This window comes from Phyllobates terribilis, unplaced genomic scaffold, assembly GCF_046119375.1.
Source record: "Phyllobates terribilis strain yellow unplaced genomic scaffold, ASM4611937v1 Scaffold_1__5_contigs__length_1240528914, whole genome shotgun sequence".
Classification (NCBI taxonomy): Eukaryota; Metazoa; Chordata; class Amphibia; order Anura; family Dendrobatidae; genus Phyllobates; species Phyllobates terribilis.
Genome location: NW_027362761.1, coordinates 996,938,123 through 996,965,619, shown reverse-complemented (window position 1 = coordinate 996,965,619; position 27,497 = coordinate 996,938,123). Strand labels below are relative to the sequence as shown.

Here is a 27,497-nt window from a genome sequence, read left to right as displayed (position 1 = left end):
CAGTGGAATCACTAGATCATGCACACGCCAGTCAGCCTGGGCGTGTGCATAACACCCAGTGTGAGAAAGCTAGGTCTCCCTCAGAGGTCATGGGTCTTCCAGCTGGACAATGAACCAAAACACACTTCCAAAAGCACTATAAAATGGTTTGAGAGAAAGCACTGGAGACTTCTAAGGTGGCCAGCAATGAGTCCAGACCTGAATCCCATAGAACACCTGTGGAGGGATCTCAAAATGGCAGTTTGGAGAAGGCACCCTTCAAATATCAGGGACCTGGAGCAGTTTGCCAAAGAAGAATGGTCTACAATTCCAGCAGAGCATTGTAAGAAACTCATTGATGGTTACCGGAAGCGGTTGATCGCAGTTATTTTGGCTAAAGGTTGTGCAACCAAGTATTAGGCTGAGGGTGCCAATACTTTAATCTGGCCCATTTTTGGAGTTTTGTGTGAAATGATCAATGATTTAATTTTTGCTTCATTCTCTTTTGTGTTATTTCCTTGCAAGCAAATTAAATGAAGATAATAATACCAAAAAATTTGTGATTGCAATCATTTTCAGGAAGAAACTGAGTATTATCTGACAGAATTGCAGGGGTGCCAATACTTTTGGCCACCACTATATATATATATAATGAATTGTCCTCTATTAAGGTAGACTACCGATGCCTTCATCCCCATGCTTCAATCAACCTCCAGATTGATTTCAAAAAGTGGTCTAAAAGAGAAAAAAAAAAGAGAAAAAGCATTAAGATCACATATACAAATGCCATTAGAATCACACGGCAATTATCTTTGACGATCTAATTTATACTGATCATAATGTAGAGAAAGGGGTAGAAGATGAAATAGGGAAAGAATTCAAAGCAGGCTATTTTGTAAATTATATTCAATGTTTAGCCCTCTAGGTTGAAGAGTTCTCAGTTCAAAAATCCAACTCAATTCCTTCCTCTTCATGGTCTTCAGCCTATCTCCATCCCTCCTCTGTACAGGGACACAATCGATAATCCTAAATCGCAATTGGTTTATCAAGTGTCTGTTCCCAGCAAAATGCTGAAGAGCAGGCAATTTGGTAAGACCTGTCCTGATTGTACTCTTATGTTTGCTTATTAGGGTTGAGCGAGTATGTTCTGTCAGTGTATGCTCGGGCCGAGCTCCAAGTATTTATAGCTGCTCGGTGATAAGGTTAAATCGCTCCCATGTGCATGATTTGCAACTGTTTGACAGCTTTATTACATGTGAGGAATGTGTAAGAAATAGACATTCCTCACATGTAATAAAACTGTCAAACAGTTGCAAATCATGCACACGGGAGCGATTCAACCATATCAGCAAGCTGCTATAAATACTCGGAGCTTGGCCCGAGCATACTCGGCGAAAGGGTTAATAGAACATACTCGCTCAACACTATTGCTTATCCATGCCCTGATTTCCATCATGCTCTCCCCTACATAATATAGGCCACAAGGGAAGGACAAAACGTGTATCACAAAACTTGAAGAGCACGTATATATTTCTTTAAGAGTATAGCGCTTCCCCGAGTGAGGATGATGAAAGGTATCCTCCTTGATCATATTACCACAACATGCACACCCCAGGCAAGGGAAATTACCCAGTCGGAGGGTGCTGAGTGTGGTTTGTATTGAAACACAGGAAGGGCCAAAGTCAGACTTGACCAATCTATCTCTCAGATTAAAATTATGTCTATAGCACAAAAGATGTTGCTAAGTAAATTCCTGTATGTTTGGAAGACCCTTTTGTAACAGGGGCCAATGTTTTTTTACAATGCTTCCTATACGTCCACTTTCTGGACCATACGTGGATATAAAATGTATCCTTCTCGCATTCCTTTTATGACAATCCCCTTTTAAAAGGTCTTCACAATTTAATCCCAAAGTCTGACCCTTGTATCGATAGACATCCCGAATCGGGTACCCTCTCTTTCTGAACTTATGGCACATCTGTTCCAGTCTAGCATCCACTCTCTACTTGCACGAAACAATCCGTCTCACTCTGATTAATTGGCTCCATGGTAGGGAGCAGATCATCTTGCGTGGATGGTTGCTGCCAAAGCGCAGTAAGCTATTTCTATCCGTACCTTAGCACAATTGGAAGGGAATAAATTGAAGTTACTGATATTACTAAAGCTTTATTTGCATTAAAGAGCTGTCAATGAGTTGAATACAATCCTAAGAGACCTTAGAGCATTATACATATTCCCGCCATCATAGACACTCCTTTTGATGATGCTCCAGAGGTTCTCAATGGGGTTGAGGTCAGGGGAGCATGGGTGCCACACCATAAGTTTGTCCCCTTTTATGGGCTGGAATCATGGGGAGAGAGATTGTCGGCCCTTTTAGGATCCCTGAAGGGGTAAAGATGAACTCCATAATGTAAGTTGAGTTTGTCAAACAGCACTTACTTCCATGGTTCAAGAAGAAGAACCGTGCATTCCGCAGCAAGATCATTTTCATGCATGATAATGCCCTGTCTCATGGGCATAAAAGGGGACAAACTTATGGTGTGGCACCCATGCTCCCCTGACCTCAACCCCATTGAGAACCTCTGGAGCATCATCAAAAGGAGTGTCTATGATGGCGGGAGGCAGTTCACATCTAAGCAACAGCTCTGGGAGGGTATTCTGTCCTCATGCAAAACAATTGAAGCAGAAACCATCCAAAACCTGACAAATTCAATGGACGAGAGAGTTCAGAAGCTCCTTTCGAACAAGGGGTCCTATGTGAAAATGTAACATCACCTAGAATAAAGTTTTGAGTTGAAAACTGTTTGATTTCAGTTTCTAATAACCTGCTAATGCTTATAATTTCAAAAATGACCATTTTTTTGTTCTTTATTAAAATGAAAAGGTTGAAAACTCTGCTGTGCATAATAATTTGGAACATGCATTTTGAGTGCAGTTTGAGTTTTTTATTTTTTTAAAAATATACTGTTATCATAGGCAGTTTGTATAAAAACCTTTCAATTGTACTCTAATAGTTATTTGACTGGAAAATTACAATGACTGCAGTTCATATAGGTAATTTGAGAAAATCTGAGAAAATATTATTTGCATAATAATTTGGAACACAGTGTATTGGGTTTGTGTAAGTCCAAATCCCTGTATAGCTGAGGATTAAAGTTCCCTTGGGACCTGCTAAATATAGTGGCTATTTAACGCTGCCAGGCTACCACACGAGAGCATCATTACATGTTCACTTTTATATAAATCCTCCAGCACTCTTCATCACAATGTCTTAAAAAAGGTAGTTCTTTATACATCCATATTAGAAAAAAATTAAGCTAAAAGTTAAAGAAATTGTCTGGTACTTTTTTTAAATTGACCAATGTATTCAGCATGTGGGCATAAGTATATTTGGAAATACCTTGTGTTGCTGATAATGCCTGTGAGCGACGCTATCACTGGGCGCTCACAGGCATCACGTGACCTCTGCGCTGACGTCACGACAAGTGAGGTGTGACTCAGTGCTGCAGTCCCTGCGGTGGCTGCTGGGTTGTGAGAGGGGATATTCCCCGCGTCACACCAAGCATCCACAGTGCGCTTTCCCAATAAATGGGAGAGGGAGAGCGCGAGGTGGATTTCGGGTGTGACGCAGGTGAATAACCCCACCCATAACCCAGCAGCCATCAGTGGAACGCGGAAGAGGGACCCTCGGCTGCCGCCTGGACTTGTCGTGATGTCAGCGGATGTCAGCGCCGGCCGCAGCCGGGGGTCACGTGATGCCTGTGAGCGGCCAGTGATAGCGCCACTCACAGGCATTATCTGCAACATAAGGTATTTACAGAGATACTTATGCCCACTTGCTGGATACATTGGGCAACTTAAAAAAAGTACCAGACAATCCCTTTCAAAACAGGACATCCTGAAAAAACTATTGCATTTTCTGATGCATTTTAGACCGATATATATGAATGGTTCTTACTCATAGCATACTGAATGAACTGATATCCTGTCTTTTATACAAAAACCCAGTTTTTCTGAGAAGTACTATATTGATTTGGTTGCTACATCAAAGTAAAATTATAATATTTTCACACATCATACTATACCTTCATGTTATAATAACAGTATACAATATAATAGCCACAATGTATCAAACACTGATACGTAACATGTTATAATATGTTTGTAACTGGATTTAACAGCAGGAGAATTATGTACTGTATTTATCCAAATAATACTACGATATTTGACATCTTCTTTTCAACCCCAAATGAAAATAAATAGATAAAAAACTTCACATGCTAACTATTATATATATTAAATCTGGGCAGAGATTTAAACCATTGGGGTATCTTGTATCGAATTCCAGGATTCAAAAAGGTTTTCTATTAGATACCTTTTTATTTCAATTAACCCCTCTTAATGTTTTTTTTATGCCAATTACTTTAAAATTCCTTAGATTACTTACATGTTTATATGCAAAATAATGTGTTGCAGTAGATTGGTTTGATTAATCTGGAATTATATCAAATTTATCACAGTGGCTCATGCTAAAATTAGGTGCATCTTTGTATCCTTTTGACTAACTCCACGCCACCTATTGGTTGTCTTAGCTTGTGCCTATTTTTTTGTGTATGCTTTCACAAGTTAAGTCACAATCCTTCCTATAAACCACATGCCTTTCAACTATGTCATGTCCCATTGTTACGTAAGCCGCACAAAGTGTATAAAACACATAGTACATAGATCTGAACCCTGATGTGAAATTAAAGGGTTATCTTTGTAGATGAATATTGAAGGATATTGTCAGAAAGTAATTGTAATAACAAGCACTTTTACGATTTACAGCTTTTTTAAATTTTGCAGCTGTTCTTGAGATAGTAACATCATTCTTTTGTTTGCAGCTTGCTGCCTTGGAGACTGACCACCACTGCTGACTAGCTTGTAAGCAATGGACTAAAGCGGGCCGGGATTAAATGGTAAAAGTGAGCTCCTGGCCAGCTTCAAAACAGTGTTTACAAGCTCAATAGAAAAGAGCTTGTAAGACCTGCATATGTTCTACTGTCTAACAGTGGTTGTTGGTTTCCATGGCAACAAACTGTAAAACAAAGCAAAAAAAGTGTTAATATCTCGTGGACGTCAATATTTTTTAATAAGTATTAAATAGAGATGAGCGTTGTTCTACTCGAACTGTTCGCCAATCTCAAATTCGAGCTGTTTTGGGCGGTGTTCGAGCCGGTCGGCGAACACGAACAATTTGAGAAAAATTCGGCTGTTCGAGGTTATGTTCGATAACTGTTCGTGCACCAAAATCATAACTGGATTTTTTCTCAGTAATGATGAAAATTAATGTTAATACGCAGTTTGAGTGTACAGCGGGGCGGGGGGAGGGGCAGGGGATGGATCTCTGCAGGAACAATGAAGATCTCCATTTTTTTTTCTCTTTCCCGCATTTGCAGTGGGGAGGTGCAATCTGTCAGCCTATCAGCAGCGCACACACGGAGCGAAGTGCTTTTTTTCACACAAGCAAGGGCATGTGTGATTGGCAGTGTATGTCACATGTCCTTGCCCTATAAGACCAAGCCATTTTCCCCGTCGCCACCATTTTCTCACTGCTGCAGCTGCGTGTTAGACGGCACCGCTGTTGCTGTGTGCGCTATACCTTGTTAATTTCAAGCCAATTTTCGCACAAATATACAGATAGCTTGGGAGTAGGGAATAGTTGTGATTGCAGTCCTTTTAAGGACTAGGTTACAGCATTTCCTACGACTTTTATCAGGCAGGTCTGTGCTCTTAAATAGATAGATTGTGGGAGTAAAGACTAATTGTAATTGGAGTCCTTTTCAGGACTAGGTTACATCAGTTCCTATCAGTTTTTGCCAGGCAGGTCTGTGCCAGTGCTGTGCAAGTTTTTTTCACAGCATTTGGCTGAATCTAGCAAAGCTAATCCTTTTTGGCCTATTGCAGAGTGTGTTAGTCAGTGGAGTAGCCTATCTGTGTTGCAAGATATACCACCTGTGTATAGAATACCAATTTTTTTACTGCACCTAGTGAAGTAAAATCTTTTGGGCATAGCATCATTCTATTAGTCCATCTATACTGACCTTCATCAGGTTGCAAACTGAATATAATTTTTTCTGCATCTAGCTCTGAAAAAATATTTGGGCTTCTAGCGGTGTGTGGGACTTGGTCTATTAGTCCATCTATACTGACCTCCATCAGGTTGCAAATTAAAAATAATTTTTTTCTGCATCTAGCTCTGAAAAAATATTTGGGCTTCTAGCAGTGTGTGGGACTTGGTCTATTAGTCCATCTATACTGACCTCCATCAGGTTGCAAATTAAAAATAATTTTTTTCTTCATTTATCTCTGAAAAAATATTTGGGCTTCTAGCAGCGTGTGGGACTTGTTCTATTAGTCCATCTATACTGACCTCCATCAGGTTGCAAATTAAAAATAATTTTTTTCTGCATCTAGCTCTGAAAAAATATTTGGGCTTCTAGCAGTGTGTGGGACTTGGTCTATTAGTCCATCTATACTGACCTCCATCAGGTTGCAAATTAAAAATAATTTTTTTCTGCATCTAGCTCTGAAAAACTATTTGGGCTTCTAGCAGTGTGTGGGACTTGGTCTATTAGTCCATCTATACTGACCTCCATCAGGTTGCAAATTGAATAAAAAAATTTTCTGCATCTAGCTCTGAAAAAATATTTGGGCTTCTAGCGGTGTGTGGGACTTGGTCTATTAGTCCATCTATACTGACCTCCATCAGGTTGCAAATTAAAAATAATCTTTTTCTTCATTTAGCTCTGAAAAAATATTTGGGCTTCTAGCAGTGTGTGGGACTTGTTCTATTAGTCCTTCTATACTGACGTCCAGCAGGTTGCAAATTGAATATAATTTTTTTCTGCATCTAGCTCTGAAAAAATATTTGGGCTTCTAGCGGTGTGTGGGACTTGGTCTATTAGTCCATCTATACTGACCTCCATCAGGTTGCAAATTAAAAATAATTTTTTTCTGCATCTAGCTCTGAAAAAATATTTGGGCTTCTAGCAGTGTGTGGGACTTGGTCTATTAGTCCATCTATACTGACCTCCATCAGGTTGCAAATTAAAAATAATTTTTTTCTGCATCTAGCTCTGAAAAAATATTTGGGCTTCTAGCAGTGTGTGGGACTTGGTCTATTAGTCCATCTATACTGACCTCCATCAGGTTGCAAATTAAAAATAATTTTTTTCTGCATCTAGCTCTGAAAAAATATTTGGGCTTCTAGCAGTGTGTGGGACTTGGTCTATTAGTCCATCTATACTGACCTCCATCAGGTTGCAAATTGAATAAAAAAATTTTCTGCATCTAGCTCTGAAAAAATATTTGGGCTTCTAGCGGTGTGTGGGACTTGGTCTATTAGTCCATCTATACTGACCTCCATCAGGTTGCAAATTAAAAATAATTTTTTTCTGCATCTAACCCAGCCAATAGTTTTGGCCTAATACCACAGTTTGGCCACTCAGCTCTGCTCGGTTACCATCCATTGTTTTTTTGTGCAAACAACTCCAGAGTTGTGAATTAGTTAACCACCAAAATGAGTGGAAAAAGGCCTGCTGCTGGTGGAAAGGGGAATAGGCGTGTTGGGAAGGGGAAAAAAGGTTGTGTCCGTGGGGTAGGTGCAGAAGAAAGACCATCTTCCAGCCAAACTAAAATGTCTACTTCTTTTAGCGGACAATGTGATAAGATCCCTTTCTTACGGCCACGCCAATCGCTACAAATTCCAGATGAGGCACAAAAACAGCAGGTGCTTCAACGGATATCAAGTGCTCCTTTAAGTGGGCTCTCCTCCACATCAACTTCAACATCACAAATACTCCAGTCCTCAAAGGTGTCACCCAAATCGCACTTGCTTCCTCACAGCTCCCAAATCTCCAGCTGCCCGTCTGAGTATGAGGTAGAACAGATGGTTGAGTCTGCAGAGCTGTTTACTCATACTATAGCCTGGGAATCAGAGGTCGACTCCAGCGCTTCTGTGAATCCAGACGAGGAAATGATCTGCACTGATGCCCAGAATCTTTATGAGTCGGATCCAGGACCAGACGCAGAAGGTTCTGACCATAATGTAGACCCTCATTCCCAAACTGTAACTCCTGTTGGTGGAGACAATGAGGAAGACGATGATAAGACTCAAATACCTGATTGGAGCGACAACTTTAGTTTTTTGTCAGGGCAGGAACAGGTTGGCTCTGAGGACGACGGGTGTGATAACGCACAGGGTGATGATGATGAGGTCGGAGATCCCACTTACTGTCAACCCACAGTCAGCCAAGAGATGAGGTCAGCAGAGGAGGTGGAGGAAGATGCTAGTGACGACGAGGTCAGGTTGCGCCTTCCTGGACAGAGACGTAGTACTGGAAGCACGTCAACAACTGCATCCTCAAACACAACTCTGCCTCTCACCACAAGTCGTGGTGGCTCTTCAGGTCGCATGGGTGCTAAGCCTTGCATAGCCTGGGCATTTTTTCAGATCGATAAAGATGACCCAACTCGTGTTATCTGTAACATTTGTCAGCAAAAGCTAAGTAGAGGCCAAAAAATACATAGTTTGAGTACTTCATGCATGAACCGGCACATGGACATGAAGCATAAGTTGCAGTGGGAAGCTCAGTGTGCTACAATGCGGTCTAGCCGGCCGGGCCAACCACCGTCTGCCATATCTTGTGCATCCGCGGCCTCTTCATCCTCTGTGACTGGGGGGACAGCAGTCACACCTGTTTTGGGGCGCAGACCTGCCACCTCTTTACCCGCAACAGCCAGCGTGATTGGCAGGTCATCATTTTCTTTGGAGGTGGTAACACCAGCTGGTCTTGAGCGCTGTCCGACATCGATAGCACCACCTTTGGATCAAGGCAACCTAACATGTCCGCCTGCATCTTCCTCACAGACCGGCAGTTTGCCGGGGACACCCTTATCAACCCCGTCTAAGCACAATAGCCAGCCCTCGGTCCCTCAGATGTGGACAAGTAAAAGACCATTTCCTCCTAGCCATGAGAAAGCTAAGAGGTTGAATTTCACCATCTGCAAGCTCTTGGCTACAGAAATGCTGCCTTTCCGCCTGGTGGACACAGAGGATTTTCGAGACCTTATGTCCGTCGCAGTGCCCCAGTACCAGATGCCCAGTCGGCACTACTTCTCAAAGAAAGGTGTGCCTGCGCTCCACCAGCATGTCGCACACAACATCACCGCTTCTTTGAGAAACTCTGTGTGTGACAGGGTGCATTTCACCACAGACACTTGGACGAGTAGGCATGGACAGGGGCGTTACATGTCGCTGACTGGGCACTGGGTAACTATGGTGACAGCAGGACAAGGGGCTGCTGTCCAAGTCTTGCCGTCCCCACGAGTTGTGCGTCAATCCTCTTTATGTAATTTTTCCTCCACTGCTTCTGCCTCCTCAACCTCCTCTCGGTCTTCCACCTGCACCCAAAGCCTGTCTGGTCATGCCACAAGCTTTCTAACTGCGCAGAAGGGATCCTGCACACCTCCTTACTATGCTGGCAGTAGAGTTCAACGTCATCAGGCGGTTTTTACATTGAAATGTCTGGGAAATGTGAGTCACACAGCTGAGGAGTTGTGGTCAGCTCTGGAGAACCAATTTCATGAATGGTTGTCTCCACTGGACCTGAAACCAGGCAAGACCGTGTGCGACAATGCTGCAAACGTGGGTGCGGCCCTTCGCCGGGGCAATGTCACACACGTGCCTTGTATGGCTCACGTGTTGAACCTGGTTGTCCAGCAATTTTTAGCCCACTATCCCAGACTAGATGGCCTTCTGCAGAGGGCACGGTCGCTGTGTGCTCACTTCCGCCGTTCGCATCCCGCAGCTCAGCGACTTACATCTCTACAGAAGTCGTTGGGCCTGCCACTTCACCGGCTAAAATGCGATGTGCCTACCCGGTGGAATTCAACTCTGCACATGTTGCAGCGACTGTGGCAGCACCGACAAGCCCTGGTGCAATACGTTCTGACGTATAGCCTGGGCCAACGAGATTCAGAGGTGGGGCAAATCACGCTGGAGGAGTGGTCTCAGATCAGGGACCTATGCACCCTTCTGCACAGTTTTGAAATGGCGACGAAGATGTTTAGTGCTGACGATGCCATTATCAGCATGACTATTCCGGTGATTTACATGCTGGAGCACATGTTAAACAGAATTCGGAGCCAGGTGGTGGCACAAGAGGAGGTGGAGGAAGTAGAGGAGGAGGAGTTGTATGCGGAAGGGCTAACATCTGCAAGGTCCAGACGGTCGGCAGCACCAAGGCGGCAGGCATGTGAGGGTGGGGGAGATGGTTTAACCAGGGCGCATGGTAGCAGCCAAACTAGTGAGGAAGGTGCAGGAGCCCAGGAAGAAGTGGAGGACGAACTGATGGAAGACTCATCAGATGAGGGAGACCTTGATCACATTTCTGTTGTGCGAGGTTGGGGGGAGAGGACAGAGGAAGGAAGCATGATTGTTACCTCGCCACCAACACAACAGGGACTTGGTGCTCCTGGATGCGCAACACACATGAGTGCCTTCTTGCTGCACTACCTGCAACATGACCCTCGAATTGTGAGAATTAGAAATAATCCTGACTACTGGGTTGCCACACTGTTAGATCCCCGGTACAAAAGTAAATTTGCAGAAATTATTCCTGCCATAGAAAGGGATGCACGCATGCAGGAGTATCAGCAGAGACTGTTGCAGAATCTTACATGTGCTTTTCCACAAAATACCAGTGGTGCACGTAGTGAATCTCACAGTTCCAACTTGCCAACCGTGGGACCGTCAAGTGTTCAGCACTCAAACCGTAACAGAACCACAGTATCTGCTGGTAACATCAATTTTGCGGAATCATTTCACCACTTTTTTAGCCCATCCTTTGCAAGGCCACAGGAGACAAGAAGTCTGACACATAGTCAACGCCTAGAGACGATGGTACAGGAGTATCTCCAAGTAAACATTGAAGCCACGACTGTGTCACTGGACCCTTGCTCTTTTTGGGCTTCCAATCTGGATAAATGGCCGGAGCTAGCCACTTACGCCTTGGAGATCTTGTCATGCCCCGCAGCCAGCGTTCTGTCTGAACGTGTGTTCAGCGCTGCTGGTGGTGTGCTGACAGATAAGCGCACGCGGCTCTCCACTGATAATGTAGACAGACTCACGTTCATAAAGATGAACAAATCATGGATCCGAAACGACTTTTCTACCCCTGTGTCATCCTGGGGAGAGTAAAATCTTGATGATTGGTTAAAATCACCCTACCAACCGTTTTAAGCTTTCAAATTACTAATCATGTTTATCTGTATCTTGACTGGAAAATAATTTGGGCTTTGTAGCAGTGTGCAGCACTGATCCTATTAGGCCATCTATAATAAGCTTCACCAGATTTAAAATTAAAAATAATTTTTAGCTGCATCTAGCCCGGAAAATAATTTTGGGGCTCCGAGATGCGCAAGACACATAAGTGCCTTCTTGCTGCACTACCTGCAGCATGACCCTCATATTGTCAGAATTCGAAGTAATCATGACTACTGGGTTGCCACACTCTTAGATCCCCCAAACTTTTCGATCAACCTTTTCATTTTAATAAAGACCAAAAAAATGGTCATTTTTGAAATTATAAGCATTAGCAGGTTGTTAGAAACTGAAATCAAACAGTTTTCAACTCAAAACTTTATTCTAGGTGATGTTACATTTTCACATAGGACCCCTTGTTCGAAAGGAGCTTCTGAACTCTCTCGTCCATTGAATTTGTCAGGTTTTGGATGGTTTCTGCTTCAATTGTTTTGCATGAGGACAGAATACCCTCCCAGAGCTGTTGCTTAGATGTGAACTGCCTCCCGCCATCATAGACACTCCTTTTAATGATGCTCCAAAGGTTCTGAATGGGGTAGAGGTCAGGGGAGCATGGGGGTCACACCATAAGTTTGTCCCCTTTTATGCCCATATCAGCCAGAGATGCAGATGTTTTATGTGCAGCATGAGATGGTGCATTATCATGCAGAAAAATGATCTTGCTGTGAAATACACGGTTCTTCTTCTTGAACCATGGCAGGAAGTGCTGTTTGAGAAAATCCACATACATTATGGAGTTCATCTTTAGCGCCTTCAGCGATCCTAAAGGGGCCGACAATCTCTCTCCCCATGAATCCAGCCCAAAACATTACTCCACCTCCTCCTTGTTGGCGCTGTAGCCGTGTTTGCGTGGGGTGTCCATCAACCAGCCATCCTCCACTCCATTCATCTGGACCATCGAGCGCTGCACGGCACTCATCCGTGAACAAAACAGTTTTGAAATCAGTCTTCATGTAATGTTTGGCCCACTGGAGCCGTTTCTGCTTGTGTGAAGTGGATAGAGGAGGTCGACAGGATGGCGTATGCACAGCTGCAAACCTCTGAAGGACCCTGCATCTTGTTGTTCGGGGGACGTTGGAGGCACAAGCAGCTTCAAAAACTTGTCTGCTGCTATGACAAGGCTTTTTTGCCGCTGCTCTTTCAACCTGACGTAATTGCCTGTAGGAAAGAGTCCTCAATTTGCCCTTATCAGCACGCACACGTGTGTACTGTGAATCAGCTACATACTTCTTGATTGCCAAGACACTTCATCCTGATCATCGCACAATGTTGATTGTAGTCATGCCTTGACCTAAACACTCCACAATTTGTTGCTTCTCAGCAGCCGACACATCCTTTTTCTTTCCCATTTTGGCAGAAAATGTAGGCTGCTTAATAATGTGAGAGAGCCTTCTTAAGTAGTCTTGCCTTTCATTGGACACACCTGCCAAACTAATTAGCACAGGTGTCTGCAATTGCTTACAGTGATATAAAGAGCCCTGACACACATCACCATCAATGAGTTTAACTGACAAACAAACAAATTCTTCCCTTATCACTCCTAAACACTTTTTGCATAATAATTTGGAACGCGGTGTACATGTGCTTTTCCACAAAACACCAGTGGTTCACGTAGTGAATCTTACAGTTCTAACTTGCCAACCGTGGTCTGTATGGAATTGTTCAATAAAGGGCCCAAAATTAAGATAACATAGATGGGAGAGGTCTCTATGAATAGGAATTCCTAAGTATTTGATACCCTGTGAGGGCCAGGCAAAGGGAAAGTTGGACTGGATGGAATCCTATATGGATTTAGGGAGGGAGACATCGAGGGCCTCAGACTTCGCTGCATTGATTTTTAAATTTTACCATGTAACAAAGTGATCTATTTCAGCCATAACAGCAGGGATGGATATATGTGATTGAGTGATATATACTAGGACATCATCAGCAAATAGAGAGCACTTGTACTCGGTGCCTCCCACCTCAATCCACCTAATATTGGGGTTATGGCGAATTGATGAGAGCAGGTGCTCCGTCACTAGGATGTATAAGAGAGGGGACAGAGGACATCCCTGCCTTGTCCCATTGGTGATTGTGAAAGGTGATGAAAATGTTCTGACGCACCCCCTGGGCCTTGGGACACCCGGAGCCGGACCCTTTTTGGTGGATGCTGGTGGTTGTAGTCTTCGTGGCGGCGATCCGGTTCCGTGGCTCAGGGCGGTCAAACCAGTGGCGGAACTATTTATGTGGTTTTGATGTTTAAATGTCCGACTACGCCACCCGTGGATTGCGGTCAGAGTGAACCGCCGCTACAGGGCAGACCGCTAAGGCTGGTGTTGTGGGTGCAGCAGAGCGTAGCATAACTCCCCACGGGAGGAGTATAGCCTCAGGGCAGTGTATGCGGAGGATGGGGGTGATGGTGCAGGGCAGCAGCAGTAACGACACGGAGTCAGTGATGCAGTTCAGGGCCTTTACTCACAGTTCTTATTATCCAGACCACGTCTGCAGGTAACGGCTGCCCACGTCGTACTGTGCTCACCAGGTGAGGGGCTCAGACAACTCCCAGATAACTTTGGAGCGCTTCACAGGACCCCCTTTGTGTGTCCTTTGTCTGGCCTTTCTTACCAACACTTCTGTCCGGCTGCCTCGGGCCTCCTCTTGGTAAACTTGGCGCCAGTTTCCCTGACCCTATGTGGTGCCTTCCTAGCGGGTGGAGCAAGGGGCTGCGCCACATAAAATGTCAGAGCCTCCGGTTTCTAGCTGAGGGTCGTTTCCTGCCTCCACTAGTTCGGGGACCGGTCTCCCCCTTTGGCCTGACCCCTCCACGCAGGTGGATTCGGGCGTGCGGTGGCGACTCGCCCGTCCGCACCCCTGGGATCCCTTCATTCCTCGTTCCTGGAGCCTTCTCCGCTCCTCTTCCTTCCTTCTCCCTCTTGCAGGCCTGGGCCTCTGTTACTAGGCCCGCCTCCGGAGCAGAGCTCATGCAGAGCCCCTGCTCCCTGCCACTTCTGCTCAGACTTCTCTGCACTGAACTAAGATGGTGCCCACCTTTTATACTCCCTTCTCAATGCACCCAGGAACTGCTTCCTCCCTGCTCCTGCACTGCAGGGTTCCCCTTCCTCAGTGTTCCCTCCCCCCACTCCAGCCAGGGACAGGGACTGTCGTGCCCATCTCAGGGGCATATTGGTCGCCCTGCCACACAGCAATGTGGTGTAATGCATGCAGGTGTCGGGTCCTGATCCACACTCCATCCTTATCTGAGAGTGAGATATCACACCTCTGGGTGAGGTGCAATACGTCTGTAGCAACCGAGCCCTCGGTGCTACAGTTCCATTTATCTTCAGCCTAGGTGACGTATTGTGATACAGGGCCGTGATTTTGGCTATAAAAGGGTCCCCTAGACCCCTACCCCAAGCTTTTTAAGAGAACCATATATGGCGTGCCAGGAGACTCTATGGAATGCTTTCTCAGCATCCAACGAGAGTATCTACTTACAAATTTTTAACTGCATCTAGCCCAGGAAATACTTTGTGCCTAGTAGCAGTGTCTGCTAGTCAGCGGATTATCCCGGCTGTTAATCAAGCTACACCACCTGTAGTTTGGACACTTAATTTTTTCAAAGGAAATGCTTCGGGACCACGGGATACTTAGTGAAGAGCATCAGGAGGCACCCCAAGGCATAGGGGCTGGGACTGGCACTAGGATGCCTTGCGGTGGACAGCCGAGCTCGATCCTTATAAAAGCTTTTTAACTGCAGCAGCTTTAGTGGACGCTACTGGAGCTGGAATTACGCGGCTGCTGGCATGAGACTTGCCCTCCAATAGATCCTTGTAAATGGATTTAAAGTGTATTCATTCAAATTAGAGGGACAATTTAAATTAAAAAGCTTAGAGCTGCCTCCACCACAGGGGGGCTCTCTCGACCCACCAGCGGACAGGCACCAGTATTGGGAGAGGGGGGCTGGCCGTCAGGGTTCACCGCGGCTCTGGCACAAACCCGGCGACACGGAGGTGGCACGGGCAGGAGCGGACTGGCCGTCTCGGCTTCTCACTTTTTGGATTTTAGAAGGGCATGACATGCCTATATCTGTGTCTCCCCCTCCTTTTACTCCTCCACCTCTTTTCTTTTCGCATGACTATATGTACTTGTCACTTTTCCATGTGTTAGTTGTGTCTTCTGAGCAGTTTGTCAGCTTTTGGACACCTTTGAAGGTGTTTTCTATGTGTTTCTATGTGTTTTTGTTTGCCTGCCATTGGTTTTAATGGTGTTCGAAGGTGTTCGACGAACAGTTCGACGAACAGTTCGGCGAACACACGGGTGTTCGACGAACCGAACCGAACTCGAACACTACGGGGGTGGCTCAACACTAGTAGTAAATTGCTTGTAAGTATGAACACAAAACCATTAATGAAGTTGAGAATAACCCTTGAAGAACCAAAATGCCTCAAATTGTTGTGCTGTTTTCACAAAAATTTAAATGCTAAGACATTAGTATATTTTTTCAGGTATGCTAAATACCACTTTTATAAGTGCTTTTTCAAGTAACTTACTTTACTTAATAGGTGCAGAAATGGTGTAGAAAATCTGCAACATCAACATTTCACCAAAAGCTCATCTTGGGAACGTAGTCTTAGTGGATGTAACTGAGTTGTCAAATCTTTATTCTTTGAAATACTAATTATAAAAGGGCAACTTTGTCACTTTGAAAATGTCATTTTCTAAATTCTGTCAGCAATTGTAAGCTTCACTAATGGTGTGTATATTGAGTTCTCAAGAATAGCATAGGAAGAAAATAAAAGACTGAAGGGGGAACAGACATGATTAGGAGCACAATGTTTTTATGAGTCAGTGAAGCTACAAATCTAAAGTTTTTATGATTGTATAATACTATAGATTAATTCATATTTGAGAAGACCATTCTCTATCCAGACCACATTTCCCTACATACTAGAGAAGAGCAAATTTATTTGAGTGGAAATTAATTCTACTAGAAATTTACAAAAAATGCATTCTGGAGAATAAAGATATGTTTTTATTCAATACATTCTTGCTATATAGCGGAGGGCTGGGGAAAGCTTCCAGGGTCTGCAGCCAGAAGTCCTGGCCCTGGAGTTCACTGGTCACAGCTGGAAACTACGCCCTAGAGAGAACACCTGGTCAGAGATGCAGAGCAACAGAGGCAGATACGGGCATCAAGCCGCCGGAGCGGCTGGAGAGGTGAGCAATAAGGTATGAAGGTCTTTTTTCTCAGTTTTACATCTTATGTTTTTTATGCTCTGGAATTTGTAGAGACCTAAGAGCCTAATACAGAACATTCAATTCGTGAACAATAACTTTGCTGCAAATCAAAAAAATATGCTTAATTTGGCAAACTCAAATTTTGTCAGATCTGCTCCTTTCTACAATATACACCAGATTTTTAAGAAATTCAGCAAAAAAAATGAACAATTTTCAAAATTTTTCTACTTGACAGTTGAAGTAGCAATAATGCATGATACTAATGAACATTATGGAATGGTTGAAGATTTACTTAGTAATTTCAATTATCTTTACAACTGAAAACTGACAAAAAAGATAGCGCAGATGAAAAAAATTAACACAGAATTAAACCACTAGTAGTTTAGCTATGGAGCTGCATAAGTCTGTATTTGAGCTGTAAAATCAAAAAGACATATTTCTTATTGAGACCATTTGCAAAATAATTTCACTTTTTAAATTAGATTCATTATAGAAAAAATTGTTGCAAAAGAGCAAAAGCCTAGCCTTTAATAAACTAAGATTTATAAGGTAATAGAGTTGGTGCAAATCAATTTGGTGACATCCATGGCTTCCAGACTTCAAGCAGGCATTGCCTGCAAAAGATTCTTTTCAAAGTATTAAAAATGGGCGTTTTATTTATGGAAAAAAGTTAATTTGTCCAATTACTTTTGAGCCCCTGAAATGAAGATGCTTTGTAGAAAAATGATTGCAATTCCTTAACGTCTCACAGGATATTTTTATTCAACCCTTTTAATTATAGCTAAAAGTCTACACTTCAATTGCATCTCAGTTGTTTAATTTTAAATAAAAATAGTGGCATGTACAGCCAAAATCACCAAGATTCGGTAACTGTTCTAATATTTCTGGTCCTAACTGTATATCTTTAAAACTGTTTTCATTGTGCAATATTAGTAGACTATAATGAAAAATGTATGAATTTGGCATCGCCGTAATTGTATTGACCCAGAGAATGAAGGTATCATGTAATTTGTACTGCATGGTGAACTCAATCCTTTCCCCATCCATCAATAAACAAAAAAATGGCAGAATTGTTGTTGTTTGTTCATTTCTAGTGATGAGCGAGCGTGCTCGCCACTGCTCGGTACTTGCCCGAGCATCTCACTGCTCGAGATGCTCGGAGCTGCTTGAGTATTTTCGGGATGCTCGGACGGGAGCTCGGGTCCTCACCCTACGTATTTTGTGCTCTTTAGACAGCCAATAAACATGCAGGGATTGCCTGGCACTCACTGTAATGCCGTAGACATCTTGCTTGTGGCATTACAGTGATTGGCTGGACGTATAGCATCATCAGGTCTATATCAGACCTGGTGATCCTGTGCTCGTCACAGTGAACACAGGAAACAGGCAACTGAAAATATGTCTTATATTCTAGGTTCTTCAAAGTAGCAACTAGTGTTGAGCGAGCATCTCACTACTCGGGATGTTCGGCAAGCACCGAGCATTTCCGGGTTACTCGGGCGGGAGCTCAGGTCTCCGCCCTGCGCGTTAGGCGCTCTTTACAGAGCCAATGAACATGCAGGGATTGCCAGCCAGTCACTGGAATGCCGCAGCCATGTTGTTTGTGGGCATTACAGTGATTGGCTGGCCGCACAGTGTCACCTCGAGTATTTAAAACCGGGCGCCGCCATCTTGGACACAGTCGCTCCGGATCAGACAGTGTAGGGTTAGTGCTGCTGAGCTAGGGAGAGATTTATACTCCAACATGGTTAGTGTAGGGTCTCTAAAGCCTGCCAAATCAAACAAACAGTCCTTCTCAGGACTAATATCCATCCCAGATAACAGGCAGGCAGACAGGCTGTATAGGAGAGTAGTGGCAAACGCTGCATTACAGTCCTGTATGCTCCTGTTGGTAAAATTGCTAGACTTATCACCCTGGTCTCAGGGGCCAGGAAAATAATTTTTTTTTTCATCTAAATCCTGTATTTTTTTTTCCTCAATCAGACTGTCCAAATACACGTCTTATTAACCTTTTGGTATCCCACCCCCAAAAAAAAAAGTTCAGTGTGTCTGTGACTGTTCAGACACCAATATATCTGTTTAAAAGAGTCAGGTGTACGCCACATAACTATAACTGTGGTTTTGCAGTTCCACGGGTCAAATCTCTGCATTATCCTTTTTTGGGCGTTTTTTGCTTAAAAAAAAACTGTAATAGTGTTTCCCTGACTGGTCAGACACCAATATATCTGTTTAAAAGAGTCTGGTGTAGGCCATAAAAATAGAACTGTGGTTTTGCAGCTCCACGGGTCAAATCTCTGTAATATCCAGCTTTTGGTATTTTTTCCTTAAAGAAAAGCAGTAAAAGTGTCTCCCTGATTGTTCAGACACAAATATATCTGTTTGAAAGATTCTGGTGTAGGCCAGAAAAATATAGCTGTGGTTTTGTTCCATGGGTCAAATCTCTGTATTATCCAGCTTTTGGTATTTTTTCCTTAAAGAAAAACAGTAACAGTGTCTCCCTGATTGTTCAGACACAAATATATCTGTTTGAAAGATTCTGGTGTAGGCCAGAAAAATATAACTGTGGTTTTGCAGTTCCACATTTCAAATCTCTGTATTATCCAGCTTTTGGTATTTTTTCGTAAAGAAAAACAGTAATAGTGTCTCCCTGATTGTTCAGACACAAATATATCTGTTTGAAAGATTCTGGTGTAGGCCAGAAAAATATAACTGTGGTTTTGCAGTTCCACGGGTCAAATCTCTGTATTATCCAGCTTTTGGTATTTTTTCCGTAAAGAAAAACAGTAATAGTGTCTCCCTGATTGTTCAGACACAAATATATCTGTTTGAAAGATTCTGGTGTAGGTCACAAAAATATAACTGTGGTTTTGCAGTTCCACGGGTCAAATCTCTGTATTATCCTGTTTTTGCCATTTTTTGCCGTAAAAAAACCCGTAACAGTGTCTCCCTGAGTGGTCAGACACCAATAAATCTGTTTAAAAAAGTCTGGTGTAGGCCAGAAAAATATAACTTTGGTTTTGCAGTTCCACGGTTCAAATCTCTGTATACAAATCTCTGTATTTTCCAGCTTTTGGTATTTTTTCCTTAAAGAAAAACAGTATTATCCAGCTTTTTATCTGTTTTACGTAAAAAAAAAAAAAATAGTGTCTCCCTGTCTGTTTAGTCACAAATATATCTGTTTAAAAGATTCTGGTGTAGGCCAGAGAAATAGAACTGTGGTTTTCTTCTTCCACAGTTCTAATCTCCTTTTTATTACCCTTTTTCCATTGATAGTGTGAGTGTAAACTATTTTACTTAATTTACAATGGGCAAGGCGCGTGGCAAGGGACGGGGAACTGGACGTTCTGGTGATGGTGCGTGTAGAGGACGGGGCCGTGGCCAAGGTGAAAATGTGTCACAACCAACAGCCACATCTTCTCGCTCCCACTGCTCGACCAAATTACTAGGGAACCACACTACAACACCAGTATTGCGAACTGATCAGTGTGAACAGGTTATTAATTGGATAGCAGATAATACTTCCAGTTACCTATGAACCACCACCTCCAGTCTGTCTTCCACACGGTCAAGTTTTAGTAGCTGTGAGTCTCGACCGCATACTCCTCCTCACCCTGATGCTCCTTCCTCCCACCATGCCGAGTGTCGTCAGACAGCAACTGATCCCACACTTGGACACTCTGAAGAGCTGTTCACTGGTCCATTTCCAGATTTGTGCCCCTCGCCTGCTCTACTTGAAGTGGTGGAAGAGGAGATCCCATGTAGCGATGCCCAAATATTTGAACAGCCACGGCCAGAGGAAGTCGACTCTGGCAATTTGTCACAAGAGGTGGACGATGACGAGACACAATTGCCAGGAAGTGAGGAGGAGGATCGTGGTGCGCAAGTGGAAGAGGAGGAGGTGGTGGATGATTTAGTAACTGACCCAACATGGCAGGAGGACACGCAGAGCGAGGCCAGCAGCACACAGGGGGAGGGAGGCAGAGTACCCCAACAGTCAGGAAGAAGCAGTGTGGTGGCCGCACACAGAAGGCAGGCAACAGTTCCCCGTAACACCAACACGAGGGACATTGCCAGTACAACCGGTAGGTCTTCCAGAGTTTGGAATTTTTTTAAAGACTCTGCTGATAACCCCAAAAAGGCCATTTGTACCACCTGCCATGCCAGCATCAGCAGGGGTGACAAAACTACCAGCCTGACCACCACCAGCATGATCAGGCACATGACAGCAAAGCACCTGACTTTGTGGGGCGAACCCCAGGGTCCACGACCAGTGTCAGCGGGTGTTACCACTGCTTCTTCCGCTGTTGTGTGTGTAATAGAACCCCCTTTTGTGCATGCAAGGCAATCCCCTGTCCATACTACATTCAAAGATGCCTCTCAGTCTTCACTTGTTATGGCAGTTTCTCAAGAAACAGCATCAACGTCCATGTCCACGTCCCACCCCAGCGTTCAATTGTCCATATCCCAGAGCTTTGAAGGAAAGCGCAAATTTGCAGCCAACGCCCCACAGGCCACAGTCCTAAATTCGCACATTTCACGACTGCTTGCGTTGGAAATGCTGCCTTTTAGGCTGGTAGAGACGGAATCCTTCCACAACCTTATGGCGGTGGCCGTCCCTCGGTACTCAGTCCCCAGCCGACACTATTTTGCCCGGTGTGCCATCCCCGCACTACACAAGCACATGTCCCAAAACATCTGCCGTGCCCTCAACAACGCAGTTACTGGGAGAGTCCACCTGACAACGGACACGTGGAGAAGTACTTGTGGCCAGGGACGGTACATCACCCTGACGGCACACTGGGTAAACATAGTGGAAGCCGGGACCCAGTCGGACCTTGGGACGGAACACATCCTCCCCACACAGAGGATTGCGGGCCTTGTGTCTGTCAGAGTTGCCCCCACAGTATACAGCTCCTGCACCTCATCCTCCTCCTCTTCCTCATGTTCAGCCTCCATCTCAGATATCACCACATCAGTTACCAGCTGGAAGCAGTGCAGTACTGCCTCTGCCAAGCGGCAACAGGCTGCGCTGGAACTCATAAGCTTAGGTGATAAACCTCACACTGCTTGTAAGTTGTGGACAGCTATGAAAGAGCAGGCAGATCTGTGGCTGAGACCGCTGAACCTACATCCAGGCATGGTCGTGTGTGACAATGGCCATAACCTGGTGGCGGCTCTGAGGCGAGGCGAAATCACACACATACCTTGCCTGGCTCATGTGCTTAACCTCGTGGTTCAGCGGTTTCTTAAATTGTACCCCGAGTTGCCAGATCTGCTCGTCAAAGTACGCTGCCTGTCAGCTCATTTTCGGTAGTCGGCTACAGCTTCCGCCGCCATTGCTGTGTTGCAGCAGCGTTTGCAGCTTCCGGCACACCGACTGGTGTGTGATGTCCCCACACGTTGGAACTCTACCCTCCACATGTTGCAAAGGATTTGTGAGCAGAAGAGAGCAGTTGTGGAGTACAAGCTGCAACAAGGCTGTCGATATTCAGGTCAGACTCCACACGTAAGACCTCAGGAGTGGACCTGGATGTCTGACATGTGTACCATCCTGACAAACTTTGAGGAGTCCACCAAGATGGTGAGTGGCGATGACGCCATCATTAGCGTCAGCATCCCACTTGTCTGTAATATGCAACGTTCTCTGCAGAGAATTAAAGAGGAGGCAATGCAGGCAGAGTATGATGAGATGGATCAAGAAGCCGTAGCGGGCGATTACACACAGCCCAGCCTCATCTCATACCAACATGCATTGGGGGACAATGAGGGAGAGGAGGAGGAAGAACAGGAGCTGGAAACATGCGCTGTAGATGGTAGTACCTCTACAACTGTCATACCGTCGGTTCAGAGTGGGTGGCCTGAGGACAGGGAGGAGAGGAGGAGGAGGAGGAGAGCATGGTCAGTCGTCATCTTGGTGAGGACACGGAAGTCTTGCCACTTTACCTGTCTGGCACGCATGGCTGACTTTATGTTAGGCTGCCTTAACCGTGACCCTCACTTTGTAAAAATGAAGGGTGACAGTCATTACTGGTTGGTGACACTTTTAGACCACCGCTACAAGGAGAACTTTCACTCTCTTATTCCTGAGGTGGAGAGGTCTACAAAAATGGGGCAGTACCCGAAGGCCCTTGCTGCAGAACTGTTAAAAAAATTCCCATCTGAACATGCTAGCGGCAGAGGTCACAGTTCGTTGCCCAACCAAGGCGTACAGGTGAGAGAGACGCAACTCCAATCCAGCAGAGGCAGGGGAACACTGTCAACATTCTGGGAAAGTTTTCTGACACCCGCCCAGCTTCCAGGTCCTGAGGCGCGGAGTACTCTCACAAGGCGTGGAAAGTTTCAAAAGATGGTGAGGGAGTACCTTGCTGACCGTACCAGCATCCTCCGTGATTCCTCAGTGCCTTTTAATTATTGGGTATTCAAGCTGGACACTTGGTATGCACTTGCTCTGTATGCCTTGGAGGTCCTGGCCTGCCCTGCCGCTAGCGTGTTATCGGAGCGTGTTTTTAGTGCCGCTGGGGGAATTATAACTGATAAGCGCACTCGCCTGTCAACTGACAATGCTGACAAGCAGACCCTTATCAAAATGAACAAGGGCTGGATTGGGCCAGACTTCTCATCACCACCAAATGACAGCAGAGTATCTTAAAGTAAAATCCACTGTGTTATTTCGGGAGGTATATTCCCATGCACCGCTTCACACCCACACATGGGTATACGCTTCCTCATTTCGGATGTATTTTGCTCTTCTCCTTATCCTCAGCCTCCACCACCACTATAATACCAGGGTGACCTTGGTCCCTGTTGCCAGCATTGCAAGTTCCTCCATCCTAATTTTTGGCAGCTTTTGCTTGGAAGGCAAAAGCAAAGACTATGGGAGACCAACTCCGCAATAATGGGAATAATGTTTTTAAGATGCTGTACTGCATGGCTCCTACAAGGGGCATTAAAATCACCTTGTTAAGCAACTGCGACCTCCACCATTTTTCCAAGGGGCATTAAAACCGTTCTGTTAAGCTACTGCAACCTCCATGTCTCTTCCAAGGGGCATTAAAACCATCTTGTTAAGCTACTGCGACCTCCACGTCTCTTCCAAGGGACATTAAAACCGTCTTGTTAAGCTACTGCAACCTCCACAACTTTTCCAAGGGGCATTAAAACCGTCTTGTTAAGCTACTGCAACCTCCACCACTTTTCCAAGGGGCATTAAAACCGTCTTGTTAAGCTACTTCGACCTCCATCACATTTTGAAGGGGCATTGATATGATCTTTTTATTGCACTGCGACCTCCACGTCTCTTCCAATGGGCATTAAAACCATCTTGTTAAGCTACTGCAACCTCCACATCTCTTCCAAGGGGCATTAAAACCGTCTTTTTAAGCTACTGCAACCTCCACCACTTTTCCCAGGGGCATTAAGACCATCTTGTTAAGCTACTGTGACCTCCACCACATTTTCAAGGGGCATTGATATTGTCTTTTTATTCCACTGCGACCTCCACGTCTCTTCCAAGGGGCATTAAAACCGTCTTGTTAAGCTACTGCGACCTCCACCACTTTTCCCAGGGGCATTGATATTGTCTTTTTATTCTATTGCGACGTCCATGTCTCTTCCAACAGGCATTAAAACCATCTTGTTAAGCTACTGCAACCTCCACGTCTCTTCCAAGGGGCATTAAAACCGTCTTGTTAAGCTACTGCAACCTCCACGTCTCTTCCAAGGGGCATTAAAACCATCTTGTTAAGCTACTGCAACCTCCACCACTTTTCCAAGGGGCATTAAAACCGTCTTGTTAAGCTACTGCGACCTCTACTACATTTTCAAGGGGCACTGATGTTGTCTTTTTATTCCACTGCGACCTCCATGTCTCTTCCAAGGGGCATTAAAACCGTCTTGATAAGCTACTGTCACCTCCACCACTTTTCCAAGGGGCATTGATATTGTCTTTTTATTCTACTATGACCTTCACGTCTCTTCCAAGGGTCATTAAAACCGTATTGTTAAGCTACTGCGACCTCCACCACTTTTCCAAGGGGCATTAAAACCGCCTTGTTAAGCTACTGCAACCTCCATGTCTCTTCTAAGGGGCATTAAAACCGTCTTGTTAAGCTACTGCAACCTCCACCACTTTTCCAAGGGGCATTAAAACCGTCTTGTTAAGCTACTGCGACCTCCACCACATTTTCAAGGGACATTGATATTGTCTTTTTATTCCACTGTGACCTCCACGTCTCTTCCAATGGGCATTAAAACCGTCTTGTTTAGCTACTGCAACCTCCACGTCTCTTTCAAGGGGCATTAAAACCATCTTGTTAAGATGCTGCGACCTCCACCACTTTTCCAAGGAGCATTAAAACCGTCTTGTTAAGCTACTGCAACCTCCACCACATTTTCAAGGGGCATTAATATTGTCTTTTTATTCATCTGCGACCTCCACGTCTATTCTAAGGGGCATTAAAACCATCTTGTTAAGCTACTGTGACCTCCACCACTTTTCCCAGGGGCATTGATATTGTCTTTTTATTCTACTGCGACCTCCACGTCTCTTCCAAGGGGCATTAAAAAAGTCTTCATAAGCTACTGTGACCTCCACCACTTTTCCAAGGGGCATTGATATTGTCTTTTTATTCTACTACGACCTCCACGTCTCTTCCAAGGGGCATTAAAACCGTCATGTTAAACCATTGTGAACAACACAGCTCTTCCAAGGGGCATTGAAATGTTGTTTTTAATTAACTCTAACCTCCATGACTCTTCCAACGGGCATTGCATTTCCTCCTAATTTTAGTCAGGTTTTGCTTTTCAATGCATAGGCGAGCACTAAGGGAGACCCACTCCCCAATAATGCGTAGAAGGTTTTTAGTATGCTGTAATCCACGTCCGTTTCAAGGGCCATTGTAGTTCCTCATAATTTTTGGAAAGCCTTCCATTCACTGCTTATGCCAACAGTGCACAGGAGACCCAGTTGCTATAAATGGAAAAAACAGTTTAGTTAAGGCCCTCTGACCCCCATGTCACTTCCAAGGGGCATTGGAGTGCCTCGAAATTTTTGGTAGGCATTGCACTCACAGTATGCCCTATAACTGTGTAGCCGAACCGCTCCTTTTGGTACAGAAACATATCCTACAAGACATGTGTGGTTGACTGGCCTGATATTGATGTGAATGGTCCCTGTTCCTCCTGCTCTTTCTCCTTTGCCACTACCTCATCCATCATTCATCACCTGAAGCTTTCTTTTAAAGGGAGTCATAGAACTGAGATAGTAGCAGGAAAACATCCAGCAATCCTCGGAGGAGGTAGGATATGCGCCAAAACGCAGACCACCTCAGGCGTAGCCGCTACTAGATACATGCGCTTGCATTCCAAGGATCAGAAAGCTAAGGAGATGGATGGCCTCATGATCATGAATAATTAACTCGTTGTGTAGGAGGCCGACCACTGCTACTGTCTACCTTTTGAACTTTGTGTTGAAGCTTGATTGACCCAGGACCCACAATCCTCTATGTCTGGAGGACGTGTTGCATCCCAGTGTCCAACTGTGTCCCGACTTCCACAATATTAACCCAGTGTGAAGGATGTACCATCCCTGGCCACATTCAATTGCCCACGTCTTTGTAGTTAGATTGTCCTTCAAATAGGGGTGGCTGGGAACCGTTTATGGACACCCGGCCGCCCCCAGGCGGCTGGGGACCGAGTATGGACACCCGGCCGCTCCCTGGTGGCTAGGGACCAAGCGTTGACACCCGGCCGCCGGGCGGCTGGGGACTGAGTATGGATACCAGGCCTCCGACGCAGCCCTGAAATGGGGGCCAAATTCCACCTCCACATGCGTAAAAGGCCCAATTTCAAGTGCAAGCAAGCTAGCAGTATGGTATTGGAGCCTGGGGGTGGGTGGGTGGCAGGCTGCACACTTACGCTTGCATTCCAAGAAAACAAAGCAGATGCTAACTTCTATTATCATCATGCTCCTCACCTTGGCACTCTCAACTCTCCTGATGGAGAAGCCAGGGCCCACTGGAGGAGTCTGGTTCTCTGGTGGGCTCGTCCAATGCTGCCCTAAAGCAGGCCGGGCTAAAAAAAATGTGTGGGGGGAAGTTGACAGGAGAAATAGGGGCGGCTGGGGACCGTTTATCGACACGCGGCCGCCCCCAGGTGGCTGGGGACTGTTTGTGGACACCCGGCCACGGGGCGGCTGGGTACTGAGTATGGACACCCGGCCGCCCCCTGGCAGCTGGGGACCGAGCGTGAACACCCGGCCTCCGGGCGGCTGGGTACAGAGTATGAATACCAGGCCGCCGAAGCAGCCATGACGTGGTGGCCAGATTCCGCCTCAACATGAATAAAAAGGCCCAATTTCAAATGTAAGCAAGCTAGCAGTATGGTATTGGAGCCTGGGGGTGGGTGGGTGGCAGGCTGCATACTTGTGCTTGCAATTAACCATTAACCAATTAACCATCAAGCGCTGCAATTAAACTGGCTCACATGAGGACCGCCCCAGGAAAGTAAGACAAAGAGTCACCTCTGCTTCAGAGGATAAGTTTATCTGAGTCACCAGCCTCAGAAATCGCAGGTTAACAGCAGCCTCCACAGTCAACAGACCTGAACCCAATCGAGATGGTTTGGGGTGAGCTGGACCGCAGAGTGAAGGCAAAAAGGCCAACAAGTGCTAAGCATCTCTGGGAAATCCTTCAAGATTGGAAGACCATTTCCGGTGACTACCTCTTGAAGCTCATCAAGAGAATGCCAAGAGTGTGCAAAGCATTCATCAAAGCAAAAGGTGGCTACTTTGAAGAACCTACAATATGACATATTTTCAGTTGTTTCACACTTTTTTGTTAAGTATATAATTCCACATGTGTTAATTCATAGTTTTGATGCGTTCAGTGTGAATGTACAATTTTCATCGTCATGAAAATACAGAAAAATCTTTAAA

The 27,497-nt window shown here is 45.1% G+C and overlaps 1 long non-coding RNA gene across 1 annotated transcript in view; it reads left to right on the top strand.

The window, feature by feature from the left end:
- Positions 1 to 27,497, top strand: part of LOC141172230 (uncharacterized) — a 171,943-nt gene that overhangs the window by 13,597 nt on the left and 130,849 nt on the right. The window contains exon 2 of the long non-coding RNA XR_012252442.1: positions 16,385 to 16,555. This is a non-coding gene — a long non-coding RNA (uncharacterized lncRNA). The remainder of the gene's footprint in view (positions 1 to 16,384; positions 16,556 to 27,497) is intronic.